The sequence below is a fragment of the Crocodylus porosus genome, unplaced genomic scaffold, assembly GCF_001723895.1.
Source record: "Crocodylus porosus isolate Cpor-Errol unplaced genomic scaffold, CroPor_comp1, whole genome shotgun sequence".
Classification (NCBI taxonomy): Eukaryota; Metazoa; Chordata; order Crocodylia; family Crocodylidae; genus Crocodylus; species Crocodylus porosus.
In genome coordinates, this window is record NW_017728906.1 from 39722552 (window position 1) to 39748276 (window position 25725).

The window sequence follows — 25725 nt, forward strand, 5'->3', positions numbered from 1 at the left end:
CTGACTTCCTGCCCTTTGGGCAGGGGGCTGGACTCGATGATCTCCCGAGGTCCCTTCCAGCCCTAATGTCTATGAAATCTATGAAATTCCAAAATGACTCCTCTTCCAGGGCATATAATGGTGAAAAAGTCAGCAGCCAAGAATGGTTAGCATCCTCAAAACCCCAGGTTGGCCCATAGTTTGGCACAGTCAGCTACTTATGGGATTCTTAGTGGCCCTGAATTCTCTTAGCGAATGGAGATACAATGCTGGATTGGAAACAGAGAGCACAGAAGTACTAGTATCCAGAACAGAGGGTGCATCTTGATTCTGGGGTGTTGGGAAAGAAAAGGTTGCATTCGGGCTGCCAGCAAGTGGCAAAGATTTGAAGTATGAATCCAACCAGAGAAACCAGTTTTTCTAAACTGCTGCTCTGTAGTTTCACAAAGAAGTAACTAATCTATAAACACAGGATGAAGTGAACTGCTGCTTTAAAAGATCAGCTATAAAATATCTATAATGTAATTGGATCTTTTTAGTTTTGGCAGACCAAAGGCATTTTGGAGACTTGATCCCTTAAAAACTTGCTCATCCAAACTCTCACAGGAACCAAATATGTCTCTGTAGCATTTGCAACTCTTGTACTACCAGTTTCCACTAGGAAATGAAGACCAGAAAGTGACATTGGCTGTCAACAGAACTGATTCGTCTATTTTGATTTTCCAAGCTGACTGAAGCATGAAAAGTAAACACACAGCACAGGAAAAACAGATTCTTCTTTTTTTGCACATTGAAAGTCAAATATTGGTAATGCACACATGAACATTTTTATATTTGTATATACCCACAAACACACCCATATAACTCAGTTGTTAAAACTGAGTATATTCCCTTTAAAATATTAATATTTTAATAATATTAAAATATTATCATTATATTAATGATTTTAAAAAGAAAATTCCTTTATATCCTATTTTTGAGGAGAGGGGTATGGAGGGTCCTTGATATCCAATATCACCAATTATAGTTACTCTCTTTAAATTATTCCTCTTAACTAAAAGGAAGAGATTAAATTAGCCACTTCCCACAGAGCAGTATGTTATTTTTTTCTGTAAGAATGGCAAAAGTGAATTAAAAAAAAAAATCTGGAAATTAAACCCGTTGCTCTTATCAACCAGATGGTGGCACTACACGTACAGTACTTACAATGGCAAGGGCATTGTAAGTGAAAAAAAAAAAAAAAAATCAGTGTATCCAGTGCAGTGCAGTAGAATTTTATAACATTGCATCTTTTATCTTTATGAGTCCTACACAGATGTTTAAATATACATGAATTGGCTGCGTTGTTGAACCCAAATCATTAGTGTAACAAATATCACATTAAAAAGAAACAGACTAGGATTGCCTCGTGAAAGTTTAAAAATGCAGTCAATTTAAAAGAGAAAAGGCACACTGTCCTCTTGTAAAGAAAGAAATCCTGATGTGTTCCCAAATGATCCTTTTTATTATGTATGTAAGAAAAGAGGTTGGTATAAAAATACATCAAACTCAGTAAAGGGAATTGAACTTAAAAGTGCTTCTTATTCAGTTGAAGCAGTAGGATAAATTATAGCAATTTGGTATAAAGATACATCATCACTTTAAGTAGCAAACTACACAGCAAGATACGTCATCTATAATAGCACTGAAAGAAAGATGCATGCTGCACAGCAAATAGATGCAGCATGTAGATGTCTGTACAGGAAGATGTAGGGTGAGGTTCTCACTGCTTTTGTAGTTAATGGGAGTTTAATTGTTGACTTCAGAGAAGCCAGGATTATACCCACAGAGCACATAGGAAAATATAACAAGCTCCCCTCACAGCACTGTAACTGTATTCACTTCTGTGGAATTAATCCTGATTTACAGTGATGTAAGTGACAGGAGAATCAAGCATATAGCATGTCTGAAAGCAGAGTAGATGTTCAATGTGTAGGAGAAAAAAATTATACATGAAATGGACTGGACAGCTACTGCTGTGGGGGGACAAAGGTTTTTCAACATTCTCTCTCTTTTAAAATTGTATTTGAACATTTTTCCCCATTATTTTTGCAGTGTTATTTCTCAAGACTTATTTATTCCTTTTGCACATTTGTTTCCCAAACTTTTTCTTTCTTTCTTTCTTTATTTATGACTTCTACTTGAAACGGCAAAGCCCTTTTTTCAGTTTGATTTGCATTCACCCTTCAGCTCTGATGTTAGTACATAATAAGACATGGCTCTTAGATAGCACTTTTAATCAGCAGCTCTCAAAGCACTTCACAGAGGAGGTCTGCATTCTTATCCCTACCTTGCTGATGGTGACCCTGCAAACACTTGTTCATATGAATAACTTTATGTGCCGCAGTAGAATCTAATAGGACTATTCAAGTACATAAAGTTACTTACATGTGTAAGTGTTTCTAGGATCAGGACCTTATTATTTACTTATTATAACTATTGCAGTTGTTTCCCCATTGCTCCATTCTGACTGGGAAGATGATGCATTTCTTTCAGTGGAGTTGCTTCAAAGGTGGGGAGGCACAACATTTGTTTCTCATCTGTAAACTATTTATTTCTTTGAATTCTTAAAAAAAAAAAAAATCATAGTGAAGGTTTCACTGATGTTTTAACGGGGGACTTCCATTTCTTGGTAGAAGCACCATGTTTATTTTTGAGGTTACCAAAGTGTTCCCATCACAGGAGGCTTCACTTGGTGAGTGATCCAGCCAAAGTCAGCTGCCTGCCTTGAACATGTCAGAATATTATGCTCTCAGAAAATGTGTTATTGTTCACTGTAGTGCAATAAGGAAGATAACTTAAATGAACTGCAGAAGGCAAACAGCAATGTCCCCAAAGGGACCATATTTTATAACAGTGAGTCATAATACTCACTGTTATAAAATAGTAAAAAAAAAAAAAAAAAAAAGTGTAAATTGGGTGTCTGACTTCTTGTTCTTACTCTCCTCAATGAAGGATTTTTTTCCCCCCTTCCTTTTCTTTTTTTTTTTTTAAAGACATCCACAGTAGAAAAGGGGGAAAAAAGTGATGAATATGGGACAACAGATAACCCACTTCTGAACAAAGTGAAAATAGTGATCCTTTCCATTCTCCAGTCAGTCCTGCAGATCCAGTCCTTCTAAAAGGTAGGTGCAATGTTGACATTTAAGGAAACTTAAATGTTGCCACTTCCTCACCCCTAAAAAGGAGACAATCTGTTATCCTAGAGATGTTCCCTAACAGTGGGAGTGCCTGCATGTTCATTAATGCACAATTGTTACTGCGTATTTAATTTAGTACTTGCTTAATGAAGTACTAACTAAATGCACAGTAACTCATGCTATTTCATAGTATTGCCAGCACATGGCTTGTTTCGTGACGCTTACTGCACAGTAGCCTAATACCACCACGCAGTAACATATTGCCTAGAATGCTACTGCTCAGTGTTATTAGGCTACTGCTCATTAAGCATCTCGTGTAGATGTGCCCAGTGACAACAACACAGGGTTTAACACCTATGCCCAACCCAGCTTTTATAGGTATTTTACTATTTATCTCCTTGGGGTTAAGGTCAGTACTAAGTTTTCCTATTTCTCCACACTGGGTAATGATGAGGTTAAGACTGATACAACAGAGCTCCAAAATAAAAGTGACTTTTTCAGTATAAGTTTAAAATCACTTCTTAGTAGAGCTAATGCAATTTGAAAGTGATTTATTCTGATTAGAACAGAAGCATTTTGCACCAACCACTTTTGTAGCTATTTATGGATCTGGTCAAATCAAGTCAATAGAGAGATGCCTAACAACTCCATACGGTCTTGGATGAGGCCCAAAGTGATTGTATTTGGTGCACAGCAGCAGCAAATTTACCCCAGAAAATATATTTGAATTCAGACTTATCTCAAACAATTTCCTACTAGCCCAGGCCTTTCTTAAGGCCCTTTTTGCAGCTCCTTTATGCACTAAATGTATATAGAAGACAAACTTAGAGGCAGCATGACATAACCCCTTCTAATTCTGAGCAAACTTTTGCTTTTAAGGTTTTCATTTCTTCAGCCCAGGACCATAGTTGTTCCATTGCCTCTACCCCAGCTTTACAAATTCTGTCTCCCTTCCTTCTGTAATTATTCTGACAGAGAAGTCCATGAAGAAGGCAGGTCTATCTGCTGATAAGTATCTAGGATCAGTAGGATTACTAGCTACCAAAATCAAATCATGCTTTTCTTTATCAGTCCTTGAATCTCCACTTGTTTATGCCCTCCAAAGTACTCAACATGCTCCCACTGAAGTCTGTAACAAAACTCCAATTGATTTTAATGGGAGCAAGTTTATGCCTCACTGTTTTCATCTCATGAATATGATGTAGCCTTCCTTAAAGCAGCACTTCGAGTAGCAGCTCATAATCAATCCCCATCCTCAGATTTGTACAACTCTACATTTTACACCCATTTCACATTTTAATCTTGGCTCTTTGTAAAACCAAAGGAGATAGTTTCTTGTTCTGGCTTTGGTCATTTCCTTCCTCTTGTCTTGATACTTCTATGTGTCCTCACCCAGCAACTGTGATGAAGGTTGGCACAACAAATCCAAGAGGTGTCTGAGATTCTGATTTAAACTGTTTCAATAATGTTTTCCTGTTTACATTTTTTAATCTTGTTGGGTTGACCTCCCTTCCTATCCAATAGCTCTTTCCCAGATTATCAATGGCTAAAGAAAGTCTCCTTAGGCACCTAACTAGGGTTTCTCGTTTTGGAGAGCAAACTGGATAAAGGAGTCCCACTTTAATACCCCTTCCCCCCTCTTTAGGGGCAGAGAACAGTGTTCTTGATGCATAGCTAAGGCTCTAGCCCTAAGCATACAAGCATAAACAAATTAACTCAGCCTGGAACTGAAAGTAGGAAGTTAAAACTTTTTAATATCCATCTCCTATAAACGTATTGCAACACATGGACTGTGCAGGTCAGTTTGCAAACAGAGGTCCTCGGGCATTTTTTGAAAGTCCCTGCCAATCAAACGTGTGTATGTGTGCACGCGCATGCATTTGTGTTTTACAGAGGCATAACAATTTCATATACCCCCTTGTATCACATGAAAAAATGATCTAGCAGAATCAGACTGGCTAAAAGGCATTGCAAACGAAACTATGAGCATGTTTTTCACCATAAAGAAGTCACTAAACAAGTTTTATTAGAGAATTTGCCTTTCCACCAACTTGGTAAAAGAGAAAATTTGGGCAGTCAACTTCACCATTAAGTGGGACAAAGCCCACACCAGAGTTTCTTCAAACAAGTACACTACTGGATGAACAGAACTGGTCAGAAGTGTTCTGATGAAACTAAGTTTACTGAAAAATTCTAATATGCTGAGCCTGAAATTTTCTTTTTCAAAACCCTTTTGGTTCAATGAAACTTTATCAGATCTAACTCCATTTAGGTCTAAATCATTCTGAAATTAAATTTCAGAACAAAACCAAGCTAAAAAACCTGCTTTTTGATCAGTTTCATATATGAACACAGATACCACCCCATAAGGAAACTTTCCAAGTTGAACAGGGATAATCACCCCTATGAAGTGCTAACAGATTAAGAACTAACTCCAAATGAAAATATAACCTACTCTTATGCAACATTGTTTCAGGTTACAGCACTAAATCATTTTTATACCAATAGAGAAAGTAAACCCAGGCATAGTCAAATGACATTCAAAACATTAAGCTAAAGCAGCAATATAGAAGTTACAGGGAGGGATAGATCAAAAGCCACCAACAACAGCAAGCTATACCATAACACATCTTCACACCAAGCTATTACAGTGGTAGATTACCTCATTATGGTGAGATATGCAAAACCAAGGCAAACTCTTATCAAATGAGAATTCGTGTTTGTAAATTATAGGCAGAAATGAAAAGACAAAGCACAGTACAGTTCTAGAGGGAAACAACCATGTAGTTAATTTGACAGAGAAGAAACATGTGTACTGCTTCCATATGGAAAATATGCAGAAGCTCAAGAAAAATATTTCTGCAAAATTACCAGGGATAAGAACCTTTCCATTAAAGAATTGAGGAGGAAAAGTTATACATAACAAAAAGATGACAAAGGAAATGTCATGCTAGATTTCAGCTTCCCACCAAAACAGGAGTAGGAAATGACAAATCCTCATAAGGGATATATCACCAAACACACCAAGCACAGATATTTGATATGCTGTATCTACATCCAACAGTAACCCAAGGCTTCATCCCTTTCACACTTAGGCGACGTATAATTTGTCCTGTCAACAAAGTACCACTGAATTGAATCGAACTGTCATAAGTGCTGACAGGGGGGTCTGTAAGGCCTGAGGTTTAATGCTTATGCCTGTACTGTAGCACTAATACTACACAGTAATTTCAAAGACCAGATGGCTCTTTGATCTTCCTGAGAGACTCCCTCTTTCCTTTGATTTGAAAGTGGCGCTCATAAGCAAAAGGTTTTCTGTGCCTGTACCTACCATACATTCACTGAGGCCTATACCTGCAATGTGACACAGGTAGGAGATTTGTAAAGCACTGGGGGAGTTACAGTCTCTCTTTAAGAGTCAATCAATGCTTGAACATCGAAGGAAGTGCTAGATACTGAGACCCATCCATCCAGACAGTTGGGCATGCAAAATGCCTACTGATTCAGTGTGCTGGGGAAAGCCTTGAGAAAGGTCTTACTATGAAAAAGTGATGATGCAGAGAGAGAGATGGAAAGCTGAAGATATTTTTCTTTAAAAAACCCAGTAATAAATTGACATTTTTGTGGGTCTAAGGATAAAAAGCGTGTGGAATTAAAAAACATTGCATGCCACCTGTGGCAAATAACTGGAATAAGAAAGATGCAAGCACAACTTCAGCACTTAGCCTAACCTTAAGGATAACATACATTAATGAAAGCCACATAAACATCTCCAGTTAATGCTGTCTAAGCCTATTCTTTACTCACTGTGCATAGTCTTATTGATTTCAGATCACTGTGGGCACATCTACATGAGATGCTAAATGTACAATAGACAAATTTGACCATGCATTAGTGTTTCACAGCAAAAGCTGTGCTATTGCACTAATGTGCAGCAGAATTAGTCTAAAGCACATTACCACCACTAAAAAGATGTGTGTTGGTGCTACTGTGCAGTAGCACCAGTTACTGCACATTTAGTTAGTACCTGTTATTAGGGGTACTAGACTTAATGTGTATTATCCACAGCACATTAATGCACATGTAGACATGCCAGAGTCACTCAGTTACTGAAGGATCCAGTACATGGGATCAGGCTGGCGCATGGGTTGGACTGTGGGCAGATCTGGCAGTGCCAGTCACACAGTTATCTTAGCTCTTGGCTGCTGGTTTCATTTCCCCCATCTCCTCCCCTCTCCCACAGTCACTGGTACCCAAAAATGGCACTAAGAACATTATGGCATGTCAGCTGTAGAACCCACTCTTCTCTCCCTCTCCACCATGGTGGATTCACAGGAGAGAAGCACAGAAACACCAGAGGACTGTTCAAGACAGTAAAAGGTAAAGGATAGAGAGTTCAAAATTCATATGAGCTTCCTCCTCCAGAGAGGTGCCACACTTCTTCACATCCCCCTCTGTCCCACAGTGTCCAGAGAGCACACCACCTCCCTGCCATCACAGCAATTACCTTGCTGACAGTACTTTGGGACCACAGCTATTTATGTTACCAATATTTGTTTCATAGCACGAGTTCCTATACAGTTTAAAATATGTACCTGGCCATCTTCTAGTTCTTAGACAGTTTTTCTCATTAAATGTATAAACTGGTCTTTCTTTCATAACACATTCCACCACCTTCATAAGTTTAGTACCTATTAATTTTGAGAATGAAGTAACATTCCCACAGGTTAACTTTTTTCTAGCTTTCTCATAAGCCTAGGCCAAATCCTTCTCTGGGGTACAGCACTATTGAACACAAACTATTTTTTTCAAATTGCCTCTATTATTTATCAACCAATCAGCTGGCATCCCATAGAAAGCATCAGAAAGCTAAAATGATTCCTAGATGATTATTTGAATATATATACTAGGGAGAATAGGGGGCAGATGTTAGAAAGGGAAAATTATGTATGAAAATATATATTGGATAGATGTACTCGAACACATAACTACTGGCCTATAACTGCAGTTATACAAGTACATATTTCAGTGTCTTTAAATAAGTTTGCTCAGATAGATGCTTGAATTTCAAAGTCAAGTGTGTACAGATTTATGCTTATGATGTGGGTCTTTACCTGTAGAAAATCTGGCCTTATATCTCCTTGTCTGGAAAATTCCAGAGCAGATCATCAGGTTATGGAAGTTCAGAAGTAGCTGGGTATTTTATTACCACTACTACTACTACTTTGTACTTCAGATACATTATGCATGGCCTGTAAAGAAAAATTCTAATATACAGAAATGTTCGTGTGTCCTGGAATATAATTAGTACTTTCAGTCTAAGCGTTGAAGTGCACATTGTGGCCCTGACAGCAGTACACTACGTGCAGATGGGCGCACACACATTCACACAGAGGCCAAGGTTAGTGTGCATTCAGGAAGAGAATAACCAGAAACAATCACTTCACGACTGAAATAGTGGCATTTCAAATGCAAGTTCAGTAGGAAAAAATGATTGTAAATAAATAATTTAAGCTTTTACAAAATGGTAAAACCAAGTCAGAGAACTTATGGCTTGGTGTCTTCATAAAAGTCTGGCCCTAGTGAAAGTAATGACCAAAATCCCATTGACTTAATTGCACCCAGGATTTCACTGTGCAAGTGTATTTGCTTTTGTGCAGAGCCAGCCTATAGATATTAAGTCTGAAGTTGGAGTATTTATTACCCCATAAACTGCTTTTTGATAAGCTATCCACTGCCCTTCCCTGTTCTCAGTTGAGAGACTAAACTTTCTTTTACTATGCAGTAAAAATAAACCTACCATATCAGGTTCCTTTCTTTCATACTGTGCCATCTGTATGTTTGTCCTTCTTTATCACAGGGATCAATATTTATCCATGTGGGTGGAAACTGTTCTCTCTGAGCACCGAGCTTTATTGTGTTAAAGTTTAACGTCACCATAAGGGTAGTAACATGATAATTAAGCCATGCATCAACAATAATGTTTTATTTATTCAATTAAATAATTGATGTGACGGGCTGGCTGGCAGTGACCTGGCCCAGGGGTTTTGAAAGGGCAAAAGATGATTGGAGGACTTGGGATTCCCTTTCCACACCAATCAGGCCCCAGAGACTCACCCCCCATGTCCCCTGATTGGCCCCTTGGGTCACCCGGAAGGAGATAAAAGGGGCAGCATGGGCTGACTCAGGAGAGACCAGCAAGGGACAACAAGGAAGGAGCTTCACAGAGCTGGCAAGAGCTGAGCCAGTAGGGTAGAAGCAGTGCCCTAGAAGAGCCTGAACGATCAGGACCTGCAGGCAGTAGTGGGGCCCTCAGCAGCGTGGCATGTGGCTAGCAGGAGAGGCTCCCTGCTGGGCTCCAGGATTTCCTGGGAGAGGTTACAGCCAGCAGAAGAGGCTCCCCAGCTCCAGGAAGGATCTGAGCAGTGACCTGAGAGGTTCCCAGCTCTGATACTAGCTCCTCCAAGAGGGTCAGGCAGCTCAATGTGAGGCTGGGGCTCCAGGAAGGTCAAGACCCCTAACAGGCTAGTACAGTGCCATCAGTGGTGGCTGTGTTCCTGCCTGTTATATGGGAGATCTGGGTTCAAGTCCCAGCTGAGATGACTTGGGGTGAGTGAGCTAACAAGAAGCAAATCTTCTTGCAGTCAAAACAGGCCATTGTGTTTTCTCCCCCTCCAGGTACTAAGGCCCTATATTTCCTTGTCATTTGACATTTTGCATTTTTGTGCCTCTTTTTATATTTCATCAGCCCATATCGTTTGTTCTCCTGTTTGTGTTTTATATTTTGTTAACCCTGTTTTTTGGTCAATGACTGTAAGTGTTGGGGCATTGTAGTGTCCACTGTACCCTCTGATTTATGCCAGTTATGTTCCCAGCATTAAAAGGTATATGGTTAAGTCCCCACTGGTGGTCTAGCTCTGCTCTGTAGGGCTTGGAGGAGAGTTGCTACACCTCCCACAGCGTTTTTGCAGCCGATTTGATCCCTTCAATTGGAGAGGGGGTACCTCTTGGAGTACTGCCTGGGTTACATTTATTTTACAGCAATAGGCCTAACTTCCTTTTTCCCAGAAGGGATCCTATTTACAGTTTAGCCCTCATGAAAGAAACATTTTAATTATTACAAATAATGATGATATCATCACAAGGGAGTAATGGTTTTGGTGAATCTTGTTCCCGACTGATTCACATCCTATTATTTTTGTTGTCCAGTCACTCCCATCAATTTGTCCTCTGCATGTTATATCCAGTTTTGCAGAATGTAAAATCTTTGGATTATTTACTATGTTTGGATGCCACCCAAAACAATAAGCCTCAAATGTGGGTGAGCCCTCTGAGCTGCATCACTGTAAATGCTAAAATAGTAACACTGTCTCCTGTAAACAGTATCCACTGTAAAACTTTGCTCCAGTAAAAAAAAAGGGTTAATTACAAGACTTTGCCAAAGGATTCCTTTTGTCTGTTGCTTGTGAATTTTGTTCTATAACTACTTTTAACATTTTTAACAAAAGTTTTACTGATAATTAGCTACTGATTGGCAGACCTAAGGGTTCAAGTTCAGTTCAGATAAACATCCAAAAGTTCAGATGTTTATCCAGACCTCATGCAGACTATGTGAACTTCTTAACTCTGCAGGGCAGAACTCACAGGCTCTCATACAAGCGTTCCAGCACTCATGATCACATCAGAAGAACGATGAATTACTGTCACGGGGTTTCTGCACTTCTGTTTCTTTCTCCATAGAACCAAGAAGCACAGAAGAATATAAAAGGGAAATAGTAAATAGGAGTAGCAAGGCAAATATCCCTGTCAAGAGAAAAAGTTTCTCAGTAAGTCTATAGGTAGGCAAGGTTCTTTGGGTAGATGCGATAGCTTTTATTAGACAAACCAAGTAGTTGCTTTTGGGGGTAATCACCCTTCTTCAGAAACAGGGGCTAGGGAAAGAAGTTACACATAAACCAGTGTAAGTGATCAGAAACTGGTTTAAACCTGTAACAGAACATAAATTCAGTACACATAAACCACTTTCAAAATGGCTTAAGCCTGGTTTAAGATAAACCTGGCTGAATGTAGTATTAGATGCAACTGATTTGGGTCAACCCAGTTTATGAAAATTCTGTCCCAGACCCCTTCCTGGTTCAAGTTAAATTACATGCTTTCTGGTCCTGGGCTGGGCTGGGCTGTCTGCTCCAGGGAGCAGGGTTGGCTCCTTCCCTCTGCTCCCTAGCTGGGGCAGTAAGGGCTGGCAAGCCCAGCTGGGGATGCAGCCCAGTCTGCAGGGGGGTGGGATGGGACTGTCCCCCCTGCCACCTCCCAGGCAAACCCCATCTGAGGCCTGGGGGGCCCTTCCCCTGCTCAAACTCACTGCTGGCTGCAATTGTGGACTACAAGTCCCAGAGGTACCTGGAAACAGGCAGAGGAAGTGACAAGTGATCCTGCAGAGTCCACAGACCTTGGGAGCAGCAGAAAGAGGAAGTGAACACACCCAGAAAGCCATGCTCTAGCACCGCACCCCCCCACCCCCGTAAGCTTCTGGCCTGAGCTGTTGCAGTCATGTGGCTGCATTTCCTAAATCAGAGGTAAGTGTCTGTTCACTTCTGTTTCAGTTTAATCTCTGCAGTTTAGACTAACCTACAAAGACTGAATCAATTCAGCCTTGGGCTTTTTGACTGTCTGTACCTAGCCAGGGAGTCTTTGATGTTCTGAGAGTCCAAGCTACATCCAGAAACTCAGAAAGTCTATGAAATTAAGTCCTCTAGCAACGAGGGACAAGCATGAATCTCGCCATCTTAATAATAAGCACTAGACATTTTTTTGACTGCTTTCTCCAACATAAACCTAAAACAACCTGTTTATAATATAAAAAAATATTTTTAAAAAAATCTCAACTACCCAGCACTCTTCTGAAATGAGAAAACAATGATAGAAACTAGTCATGAAAAGGAAGGCACTCGTTGATAAGCTGGTGATAGGGCAGGAAAAAGAGCCTATATAGCAAAATGGAATCTGAACCTGTCACAGAGCGGGGCCTAGGAGCAGCCGTGATCCCACTAGCACCCCCTGCCGTGCCAATTAGGCGATCCAGCACCCTCTTACTCGCCCACCTCATCTTGTTGGTATATGGTTCTAGAAGGGAGGCTGCCTCTTGTCGCCCTGGACACCGTGCTACACTTACACTGTCCCCCGTTCCGAGTGACCTGGTGCACCCCAGCCCTATGGGCTATGAGTGCCTCCAGCCTCCCCTTTAGCATGCCCCAAGCCTCGCAGCTCTTCCGGACGTTATCTGGTCCTTTTCTTTTCTACACCCTGCCCGGTGCCCCTGGGCTTGTCATGCAACCGGCGCCCCTCTATCCGTTAGCCCTCTCGGGCTTACTGACAGTACTCTTTCCCATTGGGCTCAGGCGGCCTGGGCCTTACCTGGCCCCTTTGACCCTTCGGAGTCCCCACCCACTGTGGAGCCCCTCTGGGACCCTTTCCAGTCTGCACCCCTCCTGGGGCTTCTCTCAGTACACGTGCGCGCTCCTGGGGCTTCTCTCATACAGACTGTGTCCTATCGGGCCAGTCTCTTCATGCTTAAGCACTCCTAGCCCTCACCGGGCTTCTCAATAAGCTTATTCCCCTCTCAAGTCCTTCTCACGGTTGGGGCTCAGGTGGCCGTAGCTGTGCCTGGCCCACTAGACCACCATCAGGGTCTATTGCCCTACTTGGGCTTCTCTGCTTATCACCCCACAGGGCTGGGGTCAACACCCCTCAACACCGCACCATACCGGTGTGAACAGCTATGCCTACCCGGCACCGCTCACTGTACCCCCCACAGGGCACCAGGAACTCCCAGATTACTGGGGAGCTCCCTTGAGGCCTCCTCTCACCCCTACAGCCTCACCCGGTCCTCTGGTATGTAGCAACAACAAACAAGAAACGTAAAGCCATGAGCCAAATGGCTGTAACTGAAAATGAGCCTCCTGGCTAGAACTTAAGTGCCATGCCCTTATGGCCACTATGTCCCACCTTCAAGCTTCCCAGTCAGGGTTCTCTCCCCCTTACCATGATGCAACCGCCTGGGTGACCAGGCTGCACTGCTCACCTCTGCTTTGCTTGGCTCTACTGCAAAGCTCTTGCCTCTCCGGTTGTCAGCAGGGAACTGCTAGCTAGGCTTCAGCCTGGGCTGTTTATAAAGGCCTGGCCCTGCCCCCTTCTGGTCACCTGACCAGCACGGTTGCCCCAGCAACCATCACCTGAGCTGTCCTTGTGATTGGCAGCTGCCCTTATTCCTGCCTAGGAACAGGGCACCTTAGTGCCCCTGTGCCAGAACCTCAGAGAGGTTCTGTTCAGGTTTGCTTTTCAATTTGGGCAAAAGCGTGTCACATTTTATTTTGAAAAGGCTCATCTATCCCTAACAATGACAAGGTTACTATTCTTTCAAGTTCAGATTCTGATCTTGTGTGTGTGTGAATTGAGAATAAATACTTCTGGAGTCACTACAGAGCCAAATCAGAATCTTCTCCATAGAAAACAAGAACAGGGAAGAGAGTCCTATTAAGTCCTACTAATGAAGCATTAATTTGCTGTTTAAATATAGATATCCAGCAGCTATGGTTAGATCTAGCAGTCGATATAGGAAAGTATCTTTATAAAGAATAGTTGTTCATGTGTGTGTGTAGACATTTTATATACACACATGCTATCACCACCTATATATATATATAGAGAGAGAGAGAGAGAGAGAGAGGGGGGGGGGAGAGAGAGAGAGAGAGAGAGCTTACCTGTTAATTTGTGGCCTGAACTAGTACCCACTGAATTCAATGGGAATTCTTCCATTTACTTCAACAGGCACTGAAACAAATTCTTGATTAATCAGATCCTTTGTGTTATATTCTATGCATCACATTATATTAGAATGAGGTAAAAGTAATTCCCTTTTTCAAAAAACACCAATCTGTTTGGTCTTATAAGCTGCCTATAGACATGCTCATTCATATTCTAATTAGAACTCCCCAGCATTGCCTCACCATCTTGTGTATTAAGCCCCTCCACACTTCAAAATGGTTCTGGGGGCTTTTAAACTAAACCTCATTGAATGAGCTTTAGTTAAATTGCCACTGTAGCCATTTTGAAATGTGGGGTGAGCCGTTTTAAGTAGAGAGGCTGTCTGGGAACCACTCTAATTTAAATGCATTCCCTCACATACAGGTATAGGCAGCGAGAGGTGCAGAAACCTGATTTTATAACTCCTCTGCAAGCTTAATCTTGCAGTCATTCATTCACATAAATAAGCATTCAGATATTAGTAATGCTAACACCTAGCTCTTTTGACTTCAAGGTCTCACAGTGTATGTCTACACATGCTATTACTTAGTGCACTGAACATTTATTGTGCAGTAAAATACTGTAAGTAAGCTGTCCCTGGAAGTGCATCTACATGTGCACCCTTGAGAAGCAAATTTGTTCCTGATGGGAGCAGTTCAGTGCAAGGATACTTCTGCCCTGCCCTGTTCCCCTACAGCAGTCAGGGGGAGCTCCAGGCTCCCCCGGGTGCCAGCCCCAGGCTGGCAGGGAGCACTAGGGTCAGACTTGGGCTCTGGGAGGTGGGAGGGGAGCTGCTAACCCCCACTCTGAGATCAGAGCAGCTGCCGGTCACCCATTGTGATCTCAGAGTTTGGATCAGAGATTGCCCCAAAATCAAAGCAGGGGCCCAGCTGCTGAGATGGGGGGACGATGTCCCAGCCCCCACTCTGATCTTGGAGTAGGGCCCTGGCAGCTGCCTACTGCCAGGCCAGCGGATGACATCCTAGCTCCGGCTCTGATCGGCTGATTGGAATGAGGGCTGGGAAGCAGACAGCTGCCCGGGGGAGGGGAGAGTTTTCCCACCCCCGTTGCCTGGGCTGTCTGAAAGCAATTTACTCCTAGTCAGCTGTCTGTATGTGTGCTACTGCACAGTAAATCTACTGTCTGTATTTACAAGTAGTAGAAAACTGCGCATTAGCCTATTTTACTGCACAGTCGCTGCTGCACATGGTCACATAGTGGTGCTTTACTGTGCAGTAGATTAGTCTACTGCCCAGTGAAGCATTTCATGTAGACGCACCCACAGCTCAGTAGAATGACTCTGTGGCACATATTTACTAGGGCCAGCACATAATTGAAAAAATTCATGGTGCAATAAAACTTGTATGGTACTGAGACTTCTCACATGAGCAAGGATTACCAACATGAGAAAGTTGTAGGATCTTGTGTAAGGGCACATTTCCATTTCCATTTCAATTTCTACACAAGCAAGGGGGAAAAAAAACAAATAACATGTCCTATACTGTGCAGACTAACACCCCAGTTTTGTTATGCCTGTTACAGTGTTGTCAACTCTTGCAATTTAAACACAAGTCTAGGAATATTTGGATTTTTTCTTAAAGCTCCAGCTGCTGAAAATCTTTTAACAGATGGCATAAGAATTTTTTTTTCCTTTAAAATAAAATCATTATTTCTAGCTCTCAAGGTTGCAGAGGAAAGCTTGAGAAGGTGAGCAAGTGCACCCTAAGGCCTCAGCAGTCAACTTTTAAAAAGGTCCAAAATGTACTTAATCAAATCTTTATTTATCTACTCACATATAAAAGAGAGAAAAGAGCAATATGTGCCTATATCACATGTTCATTTCTACTCCCCTACCTTATTAGTAAAATACCAAAAACCAGGGTCTGTGCCTTCATTTGAAATTTTTTAGAGGTCCACTAATGAAAAAAAGTTTAAAACCACTGTGCTACATTTTTAGACAAGTCATATGGAAAGACTGAGGTTTGTTTAAAGAATAAAATGTAATATAATCTTCATTTTACCCTTTCAATAGTGAAAAAAAATATAAACCACAGAGTCTTATCTATTCAAGAAGCAGTGACTTCAGTGCAGGACAAATTATAGGCTCCCATTGACTTTGGTTACACATGCTTTACTCTTATCAATCGGAGAATTTCATTCTCTGGTTTAATTATAAGGGTTTTGTTTGTCACCCAGCACAATCCCAGTGAAATAAATTGGTTTCCTGAGGTGTAAACCAGTGCAAAGTCTGACCTCAGAGTATAAATCAAATATTGCTAGTGTGCACACAACCCATTATGGAGAAATGCAATAAAACAGTATGCAACTGTGATTGTGAGGAGCAGTACAATTAAAACCAGGAAAGAAAAGCAAGGGGAACTAGGAAGATTAGTCCCATTACGATAAGGCTTTTCTTATTTAGTGGAAAGGAAATACAATTAAGGAAAACATATTAAGCACACCTACTCAGATATCTAAACATCTCCCTGGTGCATTAAAATTCCTGTCTATGTATGAAACGAGCAGACTTGACTTCCTTAATCAAATTAGAAAACTGAACTAAATTATTCCCCCCAGAGAAATATTTCCACCTCAAAACATATTGAACAAAATAGAATCTCAAGCTGAAAGGAAGTCACTAAATTATTTACTATGGCTTTATAATATCCTAGGCTTATAATTTTAGATGGTAAGTCATCCACTAGAAACCTAGTGATTACTGCATAGAAGTTTTGGAGAAGTAAAAAAAAAAAAGGTGTTGTGTACAGTAAGTGCCCATTACCATTTACTGTGCAAAATTAAAAAGCCATTGCCAGTGACTGTAGAGAGGTATAATTGCAAATAAGACAGCCAGTCCAACCCAAAATGGACCTAGGCATTGGGGGAGAAAGAGAACTACTGCACAACAGTTTATAATGAGTTCCTGGATCTCAACACATCAATGGGAGCCGACAACTAAAATGAAGTGCAGTTCAAAGCCTGACAGAGGGCATGTAGAAAAGTATTGCACAATACAGCAACAGCGGCTGGTGTAGAAAACTAATTTGTTGCTGCCAAGTGCTACTGTAGGAAAGATGATGTTGGGAGCAAAAGTAATTCTAAGTTAAAGAATGTATCAAAACTGAGCTTGCATGACACTGAGTCACTTGAACGGTGGAAAGTAAATTTAATGACATATTTTGGGGCTTTGATGAAGCACCAGTCCACATGTAGAAGGCCGCCTCTCTGCATGAGTCACATTCCTCTCCTCTCAGGCACAAGAGAGGGGCGGGCAGCCTCCAATGAGTCAAGGTCCTGGGCCAGGGCCAAAGGCTTACGGAAAGCTCTCAATGGAATTGCAAGTGTGCATGTGAAGTATAGCAGGTGAGACAGCAGAATAAGCATCCTTCTGCCAAAATTCAAAGAGGATTCCCCAAGAATCCTTTCCAGGAATCTTCTTGATGGGGATCTTTTCCACTTCTCAAGGAGATATTTGGTTCTCATGACAGCTGGGGAAACGCTGACTGTACACTTCCTCTGAAGTAGCTCTGCCATTGTAGGGAATGGGCATCTAGGAAATGGCAATGCTGAGAACAGAGATGCAGGTCCTGTGCACAAATGGCCCTGACCCATAAGCTACACAGTTTGGAGGCCAGTTAAATAATCTGATCTATAGACAGGGGAAAACCCTGCCGCTTTCTAGAACAACAATTTGGAAGTCATCTGAACAAAATACCACAGGGATGTCTTCCCTTTTGCCTCTTCCACAGGCTTTCATATGAAAGGGAGCAATTAAACCCTGCATCAATAATATTTAAGAAATGTTAATAACTGATCTAGTAGATGAATCATATACTTTCTGGGTGCATCTGCCCATGCCCCTGACTGCACAGTTGGTACAGCACAGTTATTTAGTACTTGTTTCAGTATTTACTTTAGCTTTCACAAGTGTGAAATAACTACATCATACCGGCTGGTACTGCACAGTCCTGGCAGTGTACAGGTTGTTTTCAACCTTACTATGCATGCAGTAGCAACCAGCTGTTGCTACTGCGCAGTATTGGTGGCATCACGGTTAGTGCCGGCTGATGCTACATCACCATAGCTCATCACTACAGCAACGCAGCATCTCATGTAGACATGCCCTCTGAGATTCAAAGTATGACTGTCATTGACACACATGTATTTCAGATGTAAGGTATGAAGAAATGGCACATTAAAGAAAATATGACTGTCATTAAAAATGTTGGCTGCTAAATAAGCTAACAGAAGTGGATACTAGGAAGAGAAGCAATACTATAGATAGACTTCAGATCCTCTTGTTGGATTAAAACTCCAACCACACAATTGCATCAGTAACATGCTGAAATGTGAGCCATACAGAACCTGCCTCAGAAGTCAGGGTAGAATGCAGAAATCTCTATTCAGTATGCTACCGCATCAATTTACAGCCGGAGAATGATTCCTTACAGGTTTCTTTGCTAATCCTTGCTCTACAACAAGCTGTTACTATCCCCCCGTTCCCCCCCACTTTTTTTGCCCCCCTTTTTTTTGTGACTGGATGGCATATATCTTCACTTACAGAGCTCAGTTTAGTAAATAATTTGTGCCTGTTGTGTGTCTTTCTGCAAAAAAAGGTGCATGATACTAGACTTTGGTTGGCTTATCCAAGCTGTTAGTGGGCAGTGGACCTCTTCCCTTCTCTTCCTCTTCTTCTATGCATGACTGTTTGGGAAAACATTGAAAAACTTTCTAAGGCCTGACTCTACTGAATACAGGGAGACAAGGAGCTGGAGGAACCAGGGGATTCCTGCCAGGCCCGGACAGTAGAGTTTTCAGAAGTATCTAGTGTTGATGTAATTACAGTAAAATCCCTGTTATCTGGCACGAGTGGGGAATGGGAAGTGGGAGGGAGCGGGTGGTGGCAGCTGTGCACAGAGCAGCAGCAGCACAGGGTGGTGGGTGACTGCGGCATTGGCCACTGCATGCGAGCTTCCCCCCCCTTGTCCCCCTGTGCAGCAGGAGGTAAAGCAGCATGGCACAATGCCATTTGTGTCCTGCTGCTTTCAGCAGTGCAGTGGGAGGCAAAGTGAGGCACCAAGTGCATTCTGTTGCTTTTAGTGTGGCGCTAAAATTCTGGTTAATAAGGTATTTTGGTTGGTGAAGTACCAGATAACAGAGATTTTACTGTACTCCCATGAAGTCCGTGGGACTTCAATCAGAGCAGTATTAAACCAACACTGGATGCTTTGAAAAAAATCTCTCTTTTAATGAGGTATGTTAGAAATGCTTCTCGGCAGAGCCACATCTTTAAAAGAAAAGCTCCTCAAAATCATCATTTGCATCATTTACATCACTTGCTTTGCAGAAAAGTTCCTCAAGATGGTCAGGCATCAATAAAAATAGCTAGTCCAGGTGAGCAGTGCCCAAATCATCCAGCCCTGTAGGGCAGGTGAGTGGCAGGGGGACAGTCCATAGGTCAGATTCAAAGTACAGGACCAGCTCTTGGGCTGGATCCGGAGCACAGACAAATCATTTGACCCATAGGGCTGGAATTTGGTGTTGCCTCCTCCAGTTACACTGACTCAGACTCCTCCTCCTTGCTTGCTGCCACTTCCTCCCACAAAGTCATAGAATGCCAAGCACTGTAGAATAGGAAAGGGTAGGATTGCTCTTCCTAAAATACTAGCGAAGTAGACAGCACAGTGTTAATACGAAGCAGCACAGTAGAGTTCATTGGCTCAGAGCACCAAAAAGAGTGGTATAAATGTGGCTAGAAGCCACTGCAACCTACCCTCCTGTCTTTCTAGTGAGGTGCCACATCCAAAAGGAAACACATATACTAATGAGTAGCAAGCATGCAGAGGAGAGTCGTAATAAGTATTCAACACAAAACCAAATTATACAACTACTTTATTGCAGGGGTGTCAAACACTGCCTATATCCTGGATCCAGCCCTGGAGCCATATAATCTGGCCTGAGGGTATTGGATCAACCCCATTCACTGAATGCAATGTGCAGAACCAGTCTGGTTCACAGGCTAAGCCTGGCACTATGGGAGCTGCACATGGCAAAGGGGCTTTGTCTGGGTCATGTACTGAATTCAGCTTCTACACTGGGCCAACACTGTATGCTGGTTCTGGAGCTAGTCTGGATCAAGCTGTGCTGGAGCTAGCACATAGGGCCTTGCTCCAGAGCTTGCGCTGCCCTGCGACTCATAACGTGGACCCTGCTCCGTGGGTGCTGCCCATGGTACAGGAAGCCAGTATGGCATACACACTGGACTAGCTCTGTGCACTTACTATGGCACACCCATCTGTGGAGCAGTGCAGAGATTCTTGGCACCCCTGCCTTATTGTAAGTACCAATGTAACATGATTTTCATTTTGAAGGTTGTCACCTGAGATACTTCCATTTCCCCTTTTGTTCTCCTCCCACAAGACCAAAAGTAAGCCAACCCAGCTGCTTGATCAAGGATTATCTATGCAACTTCTCCTATAACAAAGCCATTTTTAAATTATGGAACAGGACAGGAAATACTTCTTTCCCTGTGTCATAGGGCGGGGCCTAGCGAGCAGCTGTGAAGCTCCCTAGCGCCCCTTGCCATGCCAATTAGGTGATTCAGTACCCTCTGATCCTCTCCCGCCACGTCTTTGATGTTAACTGGTTCAATTGGGGAGGCTGCCACTCATCGCCTAGACACTGTGCCGATACTACTTCTCGTTCCAGTTGGGATGGCCCCCTATACCCTCCGGCCTTATGGGCAATGCATGCCTCCCCTTCAGCATGCCCCAAGCCTCACAGCTGTTCCTGGACGTTATTAGGTCCCTGCCCTTCGGCGCCACTCTCTGGCACCCCTGGGCCCATCACACCCTGGTGCCCCTGCCTGGCACTCCTGGGCTTATTGCACCCTGGCACCCCTTCACTGGTACCCCTGGACTGGTCATGCAACCCGCGCCCTTCTACCAGTGCCTTTGGGCCAGTCACTCAACCTGCGCCCCTCTCTCTGGCGTTCCTGGGCCAGTCACTCAACCTGCGCCCCTCTGACCCTCTGGGGTCCCCACCACAGTGGAGCCCCTCCGGGATCCTTTCCTGCTCACACCCTGGTGGGTGTCTGGAAACTTCATGTGCCCCCCCCAACGCCTCCTCGCCCTCTCGGGGCCTACGTCGCGCCTCCTCGCCCTCTCGGGGCCTACGTCGCGCCTCTCGCGCTTGTGCTGTGCTTCTCATGCTGCTCATGCTTCTCGCATCCTTTGCCCTTTCTGGGGCCCTTGCCGTGCCTCTCACGCTTGTTGCCCTTTCTGGGGCCCTTGCCGTGCCTCTCACGCTTGGGGCTCAGGTGGCCCACAGCCATGTCTGGCCCCTTGACCCTTTCCTGGGTCATTTGCCCACACTGGACAAAATATCGCCCTTACGGGCTGGGGTCTCTACACCCCACACACCGCGCCTCACTGGCGCGAACAGCTGTGCCCCACTGGCACCACTTGCTGTGCCCCAGTGTGCACCAGGAACCCCCAGATTATTGGGGAGCTCCCATGAGGCCTCCTCACACCCCTACAGCCTCACCCAGTCCTCTGGTATAACCATAACTAAGCCATGAGCCAAACGGCTACAACACAAACACAATAAGCCTCCGGGCTTGTAACTCAAAGCCCGTACTCACTCAGCTCTCTAGCTCTGATCATCCTATAGCCAGTCAGGCTACTACCAGTCTCTCGGCCTACTCAGCTCTCCCACCACTCTTGCTCCTGCAGCCACCCAGAGGGAACTACCTCCCAGGCTCTGGCCTGGGCTGTTTATATAGGCCTGGCCCTGCCCCCTTCCGGTCACCTGACTGTTCTGGTTGCTACAGCAACCGGCACCTGAGTTGCCCTGGTGATTGGCAGCTCCTTAATCCTATTCTAGGAACAGGGCACCTAAGTGCCCCTGTGACACCCTGGATGGAGCACTCAGCCTCCAGAGTATTCCCTATCCTGGCTAGCAAAAGACCAAATTCAGAGCAAAAAACTTGGTCTCTACCAACGCAACCCCACATTTCCAAAAGCTAGACAGAAAGACAAGCAGTCTGCATCCCAGTTACTAGAAAGACAAAACAAGAGGACCTGGGATAACTCTTAGTGCAAAGTAAGGAGCACAGTGTGGATGGCTTTGGTATGAGCTACAAGGTATGAGCTACAAGGTCACATAGTTCATACTGGTAGGGGAGCATCCCCAGGTCAATCCTAAATATCAGCATAGACATATTCAAACTGGTTATAAGATAATGGCCAAAAGAGAGCAAAAATGTCAAGAAGACTTAAATGACTTAGTAACCTAAATTCTATTGGAAATCAGTGGTCAAGATCCTAAAAAGATAGGTATTTAGGTGCTCATCTCCTAATTTTTGCCTCAATAGCCTAATTCTTCTACTGTTGAAGGATGAGGAATCTATTTTAAAAATCCCAATAGGAGGATAAATTAGGGGCTGAGGTGATATCAAAGTCAGAAACTTGATTTCACAAAGAATAGATGGGGCGGTCCATCTCTCCAAAATCTGTCTATAAAATTAAAAATCCAGGATTAATACTATATTCTATTTAGTATAATTTAATTCCTTTTCTAGAAAAACAAGTGTTTGGATGATTATCTTACTGGGGTCATTTGACCCCAGCTGATTTCCTACCCTTTGGGGAGGGGGCTTGACCTGGTGATCTCACGAGGCCCCTTCCAGCCCTTATGTCTATGAAATCTATAATGTCTATGAAAACAATGGGATGTGGATAAGTTTTGTTAGCAGTTTTACTGAAAAGCTTCAGATATCATTAGTTAAGTAGAATCAGTCATTGTTTAAAGTGGGTAAGAGATAAGTGTTTGTTCTGTAATGCACAGAATCTCCTTCTCTAGCTTTTGCCAAGTTTTGTTTAACAATCGTGTAAATTGTTTAGGCAAGCTCATACTACCTACAGATATAAGTACTTGCAGTCCTTAATAGTACGCTCTGTTCCTTATTCTCAAGTACACAATATACCCTGCTGTATATTTAAGAGACCTGCTGTAGCCTGTTAACAGAGTGTGGAAAAGCCCTGGAGGGTAAAGGCACATTTTGTGTTTATTATATAACTGAAGACATTTTGGTGGAGAGAAAATGCTGTTCCTATTTAGTAGGTTTTAATAAAATAAAAATGTATGTTATTTTATGATAATAACATCTTTCCAATTACTGTTTTGCATGTCAGATCCTGTATCTCCTTAGCCAATTACTTTAGAATAACCTGTTACTGGTGGACTTAATTTTTAATTTTAATTTTTTAGAACAGGAAAACAAGTTGCTTATATTGACTCTTTCATTCTACTGTTCACTGTCCCCACACTGTCCCAGTTATGATTGATTATGAAGAAATTCCAGTGTGGCTGTTAACAAGCAACCAAAATCAGAAGATCTAAAAGAAAAGCTTAGGGCTTGTCTTCACTACAAAATTATAATTCAAGTGTTGCCTTTGACTGAAGTCTGGTCAAGACTGGTAGTTCTCTCATTGAAACTGCCTGGCCAGTCAGAAAGTACAAGCTAAAGCTCACCCCTATTTTTCAGCTGCTAATATGCCCACTGGTGTAGTCAAAGACTAGCCCTGTTCCAGCACTGTTAATCCTCCCAAACCTTCCCACAATTCACCAGCGTGCCCAGAATAGATGGGGAAATTCTTCCATAATATTCTGGGAAAATTTATAAAGAACATGTTTACATATGCTATTAATGTGCTTTAAGCTTACTGTGCAGTAAAATAAGGTGCAGTAAGCTTTTCCTGGAAGCATGTCTACACATGCACCTGTCAGGAGCAAATTCTCTGGACAGGAGCAAGTTCAGTGCAGGCCGAGCTACTCTTGCCTTGCTCTGTCCCCCTACGACATCCAGTGGGAGCTCCAGGCTCCCCCTAGTACCAACCCTAGAGCTGGAAGGGGGCACCAGGGTCAGGCCTGGGCTCTGGAGGTGGTGGGGGAAGCTGACCCACCTCTGAGGCAGCTCCCTCCCAGCCCCGTGATCTGATCGGCAGCAGCCTGGGGCATGGGGACAGTGTCCCAGATCCCCACTCTGATCAGATAATTGAAGTGGGGGCTAAAAGGCAGCTGCCTGGGGCAGGGGGCAGTTCCCTTGCCCCCTGCTGCCTGTAGCTACTCTGTGGTAAATCTAGTACCTGTATCTACAGGTAGTGGCCAACTACACAGTAGACTAATTTATTGTGCAGTAGATGATGACGCTTTATTGCATGGTAGATTAGTGCAGTAAAACATCTCATGTAGACATGCCCAAAGTGGCTTATCTTACTTCATTGCAAAAAGCTCCAGGATATCTCCCCAGAAGTCTTAGCATTGTATATGAGTATGTAAAGCACCCACATGGCCACAAAAAGTTAGAAAATGAATCTTTTGACTTCTAAAATGAACTAATTGATGAGGACATAACCAAGATATTTTTTTAATCAGATTTTTTGTTATTTTTTTTTGGTTTTGTTGTAGTTGTTTTTACACGTTTGCTTTTTGCATCCTAGTTGACTCAGACAACAGAGAAGGTAACTCTATTACATCTTTTTCTTTTTTAAAGAGGGCTGTACTTGTAAGTCTCATTCCATCAGAACTAGATAATCCAACACCCTACTAATGTTACAGAAATGTACCAGAAGAGAAACCATTGATAACATTAGTTTAGAAATTCTGCCACACAGAAAGATACAACAGGCAAGTTTTAAACTGGATGAATCACATACTCAAAAGGTAAAGCTAATGTCACAAAATATTTCAGGAGCTTTACAGGTAGCACACATATGGAAAGTCACCAAACACAATAATGAATCAAGTCTTCACTTGAAGAAAGTCAGCCATACTGGGGTCAAGGGGGAAAACATAGTAAAGAAAACCCTTTCAGAAGAAAGTCTCAAGTGGAGTGCCCCAGTCCTGGGGCTGGTTTTGTTCAGTCCTGGGCCTGGTTTTGTTCAGTCCTGGGCCTGGTTTTGTTCAATATCTTTATCAATTACCTGGACGATGGGATGGAGTGCATGCTTAGCAAGTTTGCAGATGACATCAAGATGGGGGGAGTGGTAGATATGCTGGAGGGTAGGGCTAGGATTCAAAGTGACCCAGACAAATTGAAGGATTGGACCAAAAGAAATCTGATGAGGTTCAATAAGAAGTGCAAAGTCCTGCTTGTAGGATGGAACAATCCCATGCACCAGTACAGACTGCAGCCTGACTGGCTAAGCAGCAGCTCTACAGAAAATGCACTGAGGGGTTATAGTAAGCTTAATATGAGCCATCAATGTCTCCTTGTTGTGAATGGTTAGGGGGCAGGAGCACATGACTTGTTAGGAGAGGCTGAAGGAACTGAGATTCTTTAATCTGAACAACAGAAGACTGAGAGAGGATTAATGGGAAGCTGGGTGATAGTGACCACGAGCTGATCACCTTCACCATCTGCCATAAAGCTGGCAAGTCAGTCAGCAACATGGAAGTCCTTGACTTCAGGAAAGCTGACTTTGACAAGCTCAGGAGGCTTTTCAGTGAAGCCCTAAGGGACCACGACCCCAAGGGGAGGGGAGTTCAGGAAGAGTGGTTGCTTCTCAAGGGAGCGATCCTCAATGCACAAGCTAAATATATTCCAGCACGGAGGAAAGGCAGCAAGAAGGCACAGCAGCCCTCCTGGCTCTCCAGGGATCTAGCAGACCTCCTGAGGCTAAAAAGAAAGGCCTACAAAGGATGGAGGATGGGATTCACCTCCAAGGAGGAATATTCTGCACTGGTCTGGTCCTGCAAGGAG